Source organism: Papio anubis, chromosome 5 (assembly GCF_008728515.1).
Source record: "Papio anubis isolate 15944 chromosome 5, Panubis1.0, whole genome shotgun sequence".
Classification (NCBI taxonomy): Eukaryota; Metazoa; Chordata; class Mammalia; order Primates; family Cercopithecidae; genus Papio; species Papio anubis.
In genome coordinates, this window is record NC_044980.1 from 124,668,649 (window position 1) to 124,681,905 (window position 13,257).

The 13,257-nt window shown below is 38.4% G+C and overlaps 1 protein-coding gene across 3 annotated transcripts in view; it reads right to left on the reverse strand.

Annotated features, from left to right (window-relative positions):
* Nucleotides 1–13,257, reverse strand: part of MEIKIN (meiotic kinetochore factor) — a 136,504-nt gene that overhangs the window by 87,777 nt on the left and 35,470 nt on the right. The window lies entirely within an intron of this gene.

Genomic DNA, 13,257 nt, shown 5'->3' on the forward strand with positions numbered 1-13,257 from the left:
TTGGTCTACCTGTGCACCTCTTGGTTGGCTTGCCTATCCCGGGTATCCAGCCTGGCGGCACTTGCTTGAATGTAGCCTCAGATGCCCAGATGGGGTGCCTCCTGGGGAAGGAGCAGCATAGCTCCTGTGCTGGCAGACTGCTCCTGACTGGTACAGAGTTCCAGGAGAGCAGACACCGTGGATGTACACCAGCCCGCCCATGCCCTCCCCCTGCTGCAGCCTCCCTCATGCTGCTTTGCCTGCACACGTTTGCCCATGGCCAACACCTAGATCGCTTTGCTGGCACGTGTGTGCATGGGTGGACCTTGCTGTGCACCCCACCCACTCACCTACCATGCTTTCATTGCTGTCGAAGCATTTGCAGGCACGACGACTGCTAGCCCTATGCCTGCCAGTGCCCTGTCCTTGTGCTGACACTACCATTGGTGTGAAACTGCACGTGGTGACAAGCAGACCTACTCCACGTCCTGCAAGGCCACTGTCACTCACATGAATGCATGCACAGATGGTGTCAGTCCCACTCCTGCCAATGCTCTGTCCCTGTGCTGACACTGTCACTGGCAAAAAACTATATAGGGAGACCAGCAGACCCACCCCTACCCTGAGTGGCCACTGCTGCCTGCATGGATGCCTATACAGATGGCACACAGAGTCCCACACCTGCCAGCACCCACCTCGTCCTAACATCACCACCAGCGTGAATGTGCACACAGACCCCAGTGGGAAATGTTCCCCCCTGTGCCATGCTGCCATCCCCACCACTGTGAATACCTGCATGGACACTGGTACCCCTACAATTGCCAGCACCCTGCCATAATCAATGAGTATGCACCCTGCTGCACTGCCACTGCTGCTGGCATGTACAAATCCCACTGCTATTGCCCTGTGAAGTGCTTTGGCTGGCACCACTCATCAGAGTGCTGTGACCAGCAGTCTAGGAATACCTTGGCCCTTGGTGAGCAGGTTTCTTACCTCAAGGGGCCAGAGAACAAAGCCAGAGGCCTGAAACAGGCCCCACAGAATTGGAGCACACAATCCAGAGGTCCTCAGCTGAGCCTTGACCCCCCACAAAATCTTCCAGAAACAAAGCCAGTTGACTGAACCCACCTTATACAACAAGAAAACCCCCAAGGATATCAAACGGGGCAAACGAAAAAAAAAAAAAAATCCAAAGGGCAGTGATATGATTTGGATTTCTGTCCCTGACCAAATCTCATGTCTAACTGTGATCCCCAATGTTGGAGGTAGGGCCTGGTGAAAGGTGATTAGATCATGGGGGTGGTTTCTCAAAAGTGCTTTAGTACCATCTTCTTGGTGCTGTTATCATGATAGTGAGTTCTTATGAGATCTGGTCCTTTAAAAGTATATAGCACCTCCTCCCTCTCCCTCTCTCTCTTATCCTGCTCCAGCCATGTGAAGTGCCAGCTCCCTCTTTGCCTTCTGCCATGATTGTAAGTTTCCTGAGATGGCTGGGCACAGTGGCTCATGCCTGCAATCCTAGAACTTTGGGAGGCTGAGGTGAGTGGATCACCTGAGCTCAGGAGTTCGAGACCAGTCTGGGCAACACGGTGAAACCCTGTCTCTACCAAAATACAAAAAAATTAGCTGGGTATGGTGGTGCACACCTGTGGTCCCAGCTACTCAGGAGGCTGAAATGGGAGGATCACTTGAGCCTGGGAGGTGGAGGTTGTGATAAGCCAAGATGGTGCCACTGCACTCCGGCCTGAGTGACAGATTGAGATCTGTCTCAATTTAAAAAAAAAAAAAAGAAGTTTCCTGTGGCCTCCCCAGAAACCGGGAAGATGCCAGCATCATGCTTCCTGTACAGCCTGCAGAACCATGAGCCAATTAAGCCTCTTTTCTTTATAAAAACCCAGTCTCAGATATTTCTTTATAGCAATGCAAGAATGAATAATACAGATAGCAACTTCAAAGTCTGAAGAAACATCAGCCCACAAAGATGGGAAAGAACCAGTGCAAAAACTCTGGCAATTCAAAAAGCCAGAGTGTCTTCTTACATCCCAACAACCCCACTAGTTTCCCAGCAACGGTTGTTAACCATGCTGAGATGGCTGAAATGACAGAAATAAGAATCAGAATATGGATAGGAACAAGGATAATCCACATACAGGAGAAAGTCGAAACCCAATCCAAGGAATCTAAGGATTACAATAAAATGATACAGGAGCCGATAGACAAAATGGCCATTATAAGAAAGAACTGAACTGATGCAACAGAGCTAAAAAATACATAATGCAATTGCCAAGTATTAAGAGTAGAATTGACCATGCTGAGGAAAGAATCCCAGAGGTTGAAGCCTGGCTGTACAAAAGAACTCAGATAAAAATAAAGAAACAATGAAAAAGAATGAACAAAACCTCCAAAAAATATGTGATTATGTAAAGAGGCCTAATCTACGAGTCGTTGGTATGCCTAAAAGAGAAGGAAAGAAACCAAGTAACTTGGAAAACATTTCAAGATATCATCCATGAAAATTTCCCCAACCTCGCTAGAGAGGCCAACATTCAAATTCAGGAAATGCAGAGAACCTCTGCAAAATACTACATAAGAAGGCCATCCTCAAGACACACAGTCGTCAGATTCTCCAAGGTCAAAATGAAAGAAAAAATGTTAAAGTCAGCTAGAGTGAAGGGGCAGGTCACCTACAAAGGAAGTCCATTAGGCTAACAGCAGACCTATCAGCAGACACCCTATAAGCCAGAAGACAATGGGGGCCTATATTCAGCATTATGAAAGAAAAGAATTTTCAACCAAGAATTTCATATCCAGCCAAACCAAGCTTCATAAGCAAAGGAGAAATAAGATCCTTTTCAGACAAACAAATGCTAAGGGAATTTGTTAACACAAGACCTGCCTTACAACAGGTCCTGAAGGGAGTGCTAAATATAGAAAAGAAAGACCATTACCAGCCACTACAAAAAACACACTTAAATACATAGACAAGTGACACTATAAAGCAACCACACAAACAAGTATGCATAATAAGCAGCTAACAACATGATGAAAGGACCAAATCCACACATATCAATACTAACCTTGAATGTAAACGAGCTAAATACTCCCAATTAAAAGGCACAGAGTGGCAAGTTAGATAAAGAAATAAAACCCAACAGTATGGTGTCTTCAAGAGATCCATCTCACATACAATGACACTCACACACTCAAAGTAAAGGGATGAAGAAAAATCTATCAAGCCAATTAAAAAACAAACAAACAAAAACTGAAAAAAAGCAGATGCTGCTATTATAATTTTAGACAAAACAGACTTTAACCAAGATTTAAAAAAGACAAAGAAGTGTATTACATAATGAAAGAAGGGCATTAGAGGGCTGCATTAAACAAGAAGACCTATCTTTCCTAAATATATATGCACCTAACACAGGAGCACTCAGATTCATAAATCAAGTTCTTAGAGACCTATGAAGAAATTTAGAAAACCACAGAATAATAATGGGACACTTAAACACCCACTGACAGTATCAGACAGATTGTCAAGGCAGAAAACTAACAAAGATATTCAGAACCTTAATACAACACTTGACCAAATGGACCTAACAGACATCTACAGAACTCTCCACCCCAGAAAAACAGAATATACATTCTCCTTATATGCACATGGCAAATACTGATCACAAAGTCAGGTACAAAAGAATCTTCAGCAAATTTCAAAAAAAATGAAATCATACCAACCACTCTCTCAGACCACAGGGCAATAAAAATAGAAATAACTGCTAAGAAAATTGCTCAAAAAAATACAACTATTTAACTAATTTATACTCCCACCAATAGTGTAAAAGCATTAAAGACAGTGTGGCAATTCCTCAAGGATCTAGAATCAGAACTGCCATTTCACCCAGCAACACCATTACTGGGTATATACCCAAAGGATTATAAATCATTCTACTATAAAGACACATGCACATGTATGTTTATTGCAGCACTGTTCACAATAGCAAAGACTTGGAACCAACCCAAATGCCCATCAATGATAGACTGGATTAAGAAAATGTGGCACATATACACTATGGAATACTATGCAGCCATAAAAAAGGACGAGTTCATGTCCTTTGCAGGGACATAGATGAAGCTGGAAACCATCATTCTCAGCAAACTAACACAGGAATGGAAAACCAAACACCACATGTTCTTGCTCATAAGTAGGAGGTGAACAATGAGAACACATGGATACAGGGAGGGGAACATCACACACTGGGGCCTGTCGGGGGTGGGGGGCTAGGGGAGGAATAGCATTAGGAGAAATACCTAATGTAGATGAAGGGTTGATATGTGCAGCAAACCACCATGTGTATACCTATGTAACAAACCTGCATGTTCTGTACATGTATCCCAGAACTTAAAGTATAATTTTTAAAAAAGTGAAAACAAAAACATACAATTAAATGGAAATTTTAAAAACCTGCTCCTGAATGACTTCTGGGTAAATAATGAAATTAAGGCACAAATCAATAACTCTTTTGAAACTAATGAGGAAAAAGATACAACATACCAGACTCTCTGGGACACAGCCAAAGCAATGTAAGAGGGAAGTTTATAGCACTAAATGCTCACATCAAAAAGTCAGAAATATCTCAAATTAATAACCAATATCACAACAAGGGGAACTCGAAAAACAAGAGAAAAACCCAAAGCTAACAGAAGACAATAAATAACCAAAATCAGACTAAAGGAAACTAAGATGAAAAAAACCATACAAAAGATCAATGAATCAGGGGCTACTTCTCTAAAAGAATTAATCTGATAGACCACTAGCTAGATTAATAAAGAAAACAAAGAGAAGAGCTGATAAACACGATTAGAAATAACAAAGGAGACATTACCACTGACCCCACAGAAATACAAAAAAACCTCAGAAACTATTATAAACACCTCTATGCACACAAGCTAGAAAACCTAGAAGAAATGGATAAACACACAGACCAATAGAGAAACAAAACAGAGAGATGAGACATAACCAGATCTTTGACAAATCTACCAAAACAAGCAATGGGGAAAGGACCCCCTATTCAATAAATGGTGCTGGGATAACTGGCCAGCCATATGCAGAAGACTGAAACTGGAGACCCCTTCCTTACACCTTAAACAAAAATTAACTCAAGATGGATTAAAGACTTATATCTAAGAGTCAAAACTATCAAAACCCTGGAAAATAACCTAGGAAATACCACTCTGGACAAAGAACACAGCAATGACTTCATAACAATGATGCCAAAAGAAATTGCAACAAGAGCAAAAATGACAAATGGGACCTAATTAACCTAAAGAGCTTCTGCACAGCAAAAGAAACTATCAACAGAATAAACAATCTATAGAATGGGAGAAAATATTTGCTAACTATGCATCTGACAAAGGTCTAATATCAGAATCTGTAAGGAATTTAAAGAAATTTATAAGCAAAAATCAGTCCATTAAAAAGTGGGCAAAGGACATGAACAGACACTCTTCAAAAGAAGACATACACACAACAGATAAACATGCAAAAATGCTCAACATCACTATCATTAGAGAAATGCAAATCAAAACCACAATGATACCATCTCATACAAGTCAGAATGACTATTATTATTACTTTTATTATACTTTAAGTTCTAGGGTACATGTGCACAACGTGCAAGTTTGTTACATATGTATACATGTGCCATGTTGGTGTGCTGCACCCATCAACTCGTCATTTACATTAGGTATATCTCCTAATGCTATCCCTCCCCCCTCCCCACAATAGGCCCCCATGTGTGATGTTCCCCTTCCTGTGTCCAAGTGATCTCATTGTTCAACTCCCACCTATGAGTGAGAATATGTGGTGTTTGGTTTTCTATTCTTGTGATAGTTTGCTGAGAATGATGGTTTCCAGCTGCATCCATGTCCCTACAAAGGACACAAACTCATCCTTTTTATGGCTGCATAGTATTCCATGGTGTATATGTGCCACATTTTCTTAATCCAGTCTGTCACTGATGGACATTTGGGTTGATTCCAAGTCTTTGCTATTGTGAATAGTGCTGCAATAAACATACATGTGCATGTGTCTTTAGAGCAGCATGATTTATAATCCTTTGGGTATATACCCAGTAATGGGATGGCTGGGTCAAATGGTATTTCTAGTTCTAGATCCTTGAGGAGTCGCCACACTGTTTTCCATAATGGTTGAACTAGTTTACAGTCCCATCAACAGTGTAAAAGTGTTCCTATTTCTCCACATCCGCTCCGGCACCTGTTGTTTCCTGATTTTTTAATGATTGCCATTCTAACTGGTGTGAGATGGTATCTCATTGTGGTTTTGATTTGCATTTCTCTGATAGCCAGTGATGATGAGCATTTTTTCATGTGTCTGTTGGCTGTATGAATGTCTTCTTTTGAGAAGTGTCTGTTCATATCCTTTGCCCATTTTTTGATGGGGTTGTTTGTTATTTTCTTGTAAATTTGTTTGAGTTCTTTGTAGATTCTGGATATTAGCCCTTTGTCAGATGAGTAGATTGCAAAAATTTTTTCCCATTCTGTAGGTTGCCTGTTCACTCTGGTGGTAGTTTCTTTTGCTGTGCAGAAGCTCTTTAGTTTAATTAGATCCCATTTGTCAATTGTGGCTTTTGTTGCTGTTGCTTTTGGTGTTTTAGACATGAAGTCCTTGCCCATGCCTATGTCCTGAATGGTATTGCCTAGGTTTTCTTCTAGGGTTTCTATGGTTTTAGGTCTAACATTTAAGTCTCTAATCCATCTTGAATTAATTTTTGTATAAGGAGTAAGGAAAGGATCCAGTTTCAGCTTTTTACTTATGGCTAGCCAATTTTCCCAGCACCATTTATTAAATAGGGAATCTTTTCCCCATTTCTTGTTTTTGTCATGTTTGTCAAAGATCACATGGCTGCAGATGTGTGGTACTATTTCTGAGGGCTCTGTTCTGTTCCATTGGTCTATATCTCTGTTTTGGTACCAAACAAAACCATGCTGTTTTGGTTACTGTAGCCTTGTAGTATAGTTTGAAGCCAGGTAGCATGATGCTTCCAGCTTTGTTCTTTTGGCTTAGGATTGTCTTGGCAATGCGGGGTCTTTTTTGGTTCCATATGAACTTTAAAGCAGTTTTTTCCAATTCTGTGAAGAAAGTCATTGGTAGCTTAATGGGGATGGCATTGAATCTATAAATCACCTTGGGCAGTATGGCCATTTTCACAATATTGATTCTTCCTATCCATGAGCATGGTATGTTCTTCCATTTGTTTGTGTCCTCTTTTATTTCACTGAGCAGTGGTTTGTAGTTCTCCTCGAAGAGGTCCTTTACATCCCTTGTAAGTTGGATTCCTAGGTATTTTATTCTCTTTGAAGCTATTGTGAATGGGAGTTCATTCATGATTTGGCTCTCTGTTTGTCTGTTACTGGTCCCAAGACTAAACCAGGAAGAAACTGAATCCCCGAATAGACCAATAGCAGGCTCTGATATTGAGGCAATAATTAATAGCCTACCAACCAAAAAAAAAGTCCAGGACCAGACAGATTCACAGCTGAATTCTACCAGAGGTACAAGGAGGAGCTGGTACCATTCCTTCTGAAACTATTCCACTCAATAGAAAAAGAGGGAATCCTCCCTAACTCATTTTATGAGGCCAACATCATCCTGATACCAAAGCCTGGCAGAGACACAACAAAAAAAGAGAATTTTAGACCAATATCCCTGATGAACATCGATGCAAAAATCCTCAATAAAATACTGGCAAAACAAATCCAGCAGCACATCAAAAAGCTTATCCACCATGATCAAGTGGGCTTCATCCCTGGGATGCAAGGTTGGTTCAACATACACAAATCAATAAACGTAATCCAGCATATAAACAGAACCAAAGACAAAAACCACATGATTATCTCAATAGATACAGAAAAGGCCTTTGACAAAATTCAACAGCCCTTCATGCTAAAAACTCTCAATAAATTCGGTACTGGTGGAACATATCTCAAAATAATAAGAGCTATTTATGACAAACCCACAGCCAATATCATACTGAATGGGCAAAAACTGGAAGCATTCCCTTTGAAAACTGGCACAAGACAGGGATGCCCTCTCTCACCACTCCTATTCAACATAGTGTTGGAAGTTCTGGCTAGGGCAATCAGGCAAGAGAAAGAAATAAAGAGTATTCAGTTAGGAAAAGAAGTCAAATTGTCCCTGTTTGCAGATGACATGATTGTATATTTGGAAAACCCCATAGTCTCAGCCCAAAATCTCCTTAAGCTGATAAGCAATTTCAGCAAAGTCTCAGGATACAAAATCAATGTGCAAAAATCAGAATGACTATTATTAAAAAGTAAAAAAAAAAAATACAACAGATACTGACAAAGTTGCAGAGAAAACAGAATGCTTATATACTGTTAATGGGAGTGTAAATTATTTCAAACATTGTGGAAAGCAGTGTGGGTAATTCCTCAAACGACTAAAAACAGAACTACCATTTGACCCAGAAATTCCATTATTTGATATTTACCCAAAGGAATATAACTTATTCTACCATAAAGACACATACAAGCATATATTTATCATAGCACTATTCACAATAGCAACGACATGGAATCAACCTAAATGTTCATCAATGGTAGACTGGAGAAAAAAATGTGGTACATATACACCATGGAATGCTATGCAGCCATACAAAAGAATATATCCTCAGCAGCAACACAGATACATCTGGAGGCCATTATCCTAAGCAAACTAATACAGGAACAGAAAACCAAACACTGCACAGTCTCACTTATAAGTGGGACCTAAACACTGGGTATATATGGACAGAAATAAGGAACAACAGACACTGGGGCCTACTTGAGGGTGAGAGGAGGGTGACTATTGAAAAAATACCTGTCAGGTACTATGCTTATTACATAGATGATGAAATAATCTGCTCACCAAACCACCGCGACACACAATTTATCTATGTAACAAATGAGATATGTGTACACCTGAATCTAAAATAAAAGATAAAAAATAATGAGGAATTTTATAAACTAATAAACACATGAAAAATAAACAATATGCTCCTGAATGACTAGTGAGTCAATGAAGAATTAAGATGGAAACTGAAAATATTCTTGAAACAAATCATAATGGAAATACAACATACCAAAACCTACAGCATACAGTGAAAGCAGTACTAACAGGGAAATTTACAGTTATAAATGCTTATATCAAAAATAATAAAAACATCAAATAAACAAGCTAACAATGCATCTTAAAGAACTAAAAAAGAGCAAACAAACCCAAAATTAGTAGGAGAAATAAAAAAGATCAGAGCAGAAACAAATGAATTTGGAAACAATACAAAAAAGAAATGAAACAAAAAATTGGTTTCTTGTAAAAAAAACTGACAAACCTGTAGCCAGACTAAGAAACAAGAGAGAAAACCCAATTAAACAAAGTCAGAGATTAAAAGGGAGACATTACAACTGATACCGCAGACATTCGAAGTATCATTAGTATCTACTATGAGCAACTACATCCAGTAGACATACGCAATCTAGTGTGACTGAACCATGAAGCAATCCAAAACCTTGGGCTGGGCGGGTGGCTCACGCCTGTAATCCCAGCACTTTGGGAGGATGAGGTGGGCGGATCACGAAGTCAGGAGTTCGAGACCAGCCTGACCAACATGGTGAAACCCCATCTCTACTAAAAATACAAAAATTAGCCGGGTGTGGTGGCGGGCGCTTGTAATCTCAGCTTCTCAGGAGGCTGAGGCAAGAGAATCACTTGAACCTGGGAGTCAGAGGTTGCAGTGAGCTGAGATTGAGCCACTGCACTCCAGCCTGGGCAACAGAGTGAGACTCCATCTCAAAATAAATAAATAAATAAAATAAATCCAAAACCTGAACAGGACAATAAAAGTAACAAGATTGAAGCTATAATAAAAAGTCTCCTGGTAAAGAAAAGTCCAGGACCTAGTGGCTTCACTGTTGAACTCTACCAAATATTTAAAGAAGACCTAATACCAATCCTACTCAAACTGTTCCAAAAAATAGAGGATGAGGGAGTACTGCCAAACTCATTCAATGCAATCAGTATTACCCTGATACGAAAACCAGACAAAGATATATCAAAAAAAGAAAACTATAGGCCAATGTCTCTGATGAATATTGATGTAAAAATCCTCAACAAAATAATATCAAACTGAATTCAACAACTTATTAAACAGATCATTCTTCAAGACCAAGTGGGATTTACCCCAAGGATGCAAGGATGATTCAACATATGCAAATCAATCAATATGATACATCATATCAACAGAATAAAGGAAAAAACCGTATGATCATTTAAATTATGCTAGAAAATCATGTGATAAAATTCAACATCCCTTCATGATAAAAATTCTCAAAACACTAGGTACAGAAGGAACATACCTCAATATAATAAAAGCCAATATATGACAGACCTACAGCTAGTATCATACGAAATGGGGAAAAACTGAAAGCCTTTCTTTGTAAATCTGGAACAAGACACGATGCTCACTTTCACCATTATTATTCAACATAGTATCGGAAGTCTTAGCTAGAGCAGTCAGACAAGAGAAAGAAATAAAGGGCATCCAAATTGTAAAGGAAGAAGTCAAATTATCTTTGTTTGCAGATGACATGATCTTATAATTAAAAGAAAAACTAAAGATTCCATCAAAAAACTAGTAGAACTGATAAATAAATTAGGAAAGTTACTGATACAAAATCAACGTACAAAAATCAGTGGCATTTTCATATGCCAACTGTGAACAATCCGAAAAAGAAATCAAGAAAGTAATACCATTTACAAGAGCAACAAATAAACTAAAATATCTAGGGCTTAACCAAAAATCTGAAAGATCTCTACAATGAAAACTATGAAACACTGACACAAGAAATTGAAGCAGACAGCAAAAAAATGGAAAGATATTCCATGTTCATGGACTGAAAGAATCAATATTGTTAATATGGCCACACAACCCAAAGCAATCTGTAGGTTTAATGCAATCCCTATCAAAATACCAATGAAATTCTTCCCACAAATAAAACAAAGTACTAAAATTTATATGGAACACAAAAGACCCAGAATAGTCAAAGCTATCCTGAGCAAAAATAACAAAACTGAGAAATCACATTACTTGACTTTAAATTATATTATGGCACTACAGTAACCCAAACAGCATGGTACTGACATAAAAAACAGACACATAGACCAAGGAATCAGAAAAGGGAACCCATAGATAAATCTGTACATCTACACTGAACTCATTTTTTTACAAAGGTGCAAAGGACATTCTTTGGGGAAGGGCCAGTTTCTTTAATAAGGTGCTTGGAAAACTGGATAGCTACATGGAAAAGAATGAAACTAGACCCTTGTCTGTTGCCATATGAAAAATCAAATTAAAATGGATTAAAAACTTTAAGACCTCAAACTATGAAACTACTACAAAAAAAAACATTGGGGAAAGTCTCTAGGACATTGGGCTGGGCAATGATATCTTGAGTAATACCCCGCAAACACAGGCAACCAAAGCAAAATGACAAATGAGATTACATCAAATTAAAATGCTTCTGCACAGCAAAGGAAACAATCAATAAAGTGAAAAGACAACCCATAGAATGGGGGAAAATACTTGCAAACTACTTCACCTAATTAGGGATTAATAACCAGAATATATAAGGAGCTCACACAACTCTATAGGAAAAACAAAAATCTAATAATCCAATTAAAAATGAGCAAAAGACCTAAACAGATATTTCTCAAAAGAAGACATACAAGTGGCAAACAGGTATATGAAAAGGTGCTCAACATCATTGATCATCAGAGAAATGCAAATCAAAACTACAATATATCATCTTACCCCAGTTAAAATGGCTTTCATCCAAAAGTCAGCCAATAACAGATGCTGGTGAGGATGCAGAGAAAAGGGAACCCTTGTATACTGTTAGTGGGAATGTAAATTAATATAACCACTATGGATAACTGTTGGGAGGTTCCTCGAAAACATAAAAATAGAGATATCATATGATCCAGTGATCCTACTGCTGAGTATATATGCAGAGATATCATATGATCCAGCGATCCTACTACTGAGTATATATGCAAACGAAAGGAAATCAGTATATCAAAGAGGTATCTGCACTCCCACATTTGTTTCAGCACTATTCACAACAGCCAAGATTTGGAAGCGACTTAAGTGTCCATCAACAGATGAATGGATAAAGAAAATGTGGTACATAAACACAATGGAGTACTATTCAGCCATAAAAAAGAATGAGATCTTGTCATTTACAATAACATGACTGAAACTGAAGGTCATTATGATAAGTGAAATAAACCAGGCACAGAAGGACAAACATCGCTTATTCTCACATATTTGTGGGATCTAAAATCAAAACAATTGAACTCATGGAGACAGAAGGATGGTTACCAGAGGCTGGGAAGGATAGTTGGGGAGGGTGAGTGGTTTGTAGGGAAGGTGGGGATAGTTAACGGGTACAAAAAAAATAGTTAGAAAGAATGAATAAGACCTAGTATTTGCTAGCACAACAGGGTGACTGTAGTCAAAAATAATTTAATTATACATTTAAAAATAACTAAGAGTATAACTGTATTATTTGTAACTCAAAGGATAAATGCTTGAGGGCATGCATACCCTACTTACCCTGATACGATTATTATACATCGAATACCTGTATTAAAATATCTCATGTAAGCCATAAACATATATACCATCTACGTATCCACAAATGTTAATAAAAAAATTTTTAAAAGAAATGTGTAAAAAAATCTCTAGTCAGAAGTGACTTACTTAATTTTAAATTTTAAGTTACCATATAAAAGTAAAGATACAAAAACATACAGAATTCAAGAATCCCTATTCTGCCCTACCATGAAGCTTTGTAAATATTTTCCACAGCTAAAGCGACACTTTTTATTGGGCAAAACCTAGGTAAAATCATGGTTGTTTTTGGTACACTTACCACTTTCTTTTTAATTAGTGCTCATCTGTTATTCACACATTCCCTTATTCTTTGATATGTAAAACAAACCCTTCTTCCAATGCTAACCCTCCGGGGTAGAAGGTATTGCTCCTTCCAAGGATTTTGTGCTTTTACAAGATTAGTTTTCATCACTAGACTAATTTTGCTTAGAACAGAAAGTATATTAATTGTTTTATACATACAGTTCCTAACTTAATGTGTGGCATTTAGTAAATGCTCATTAAGATAACTTCTTAAAATGAAGATTAT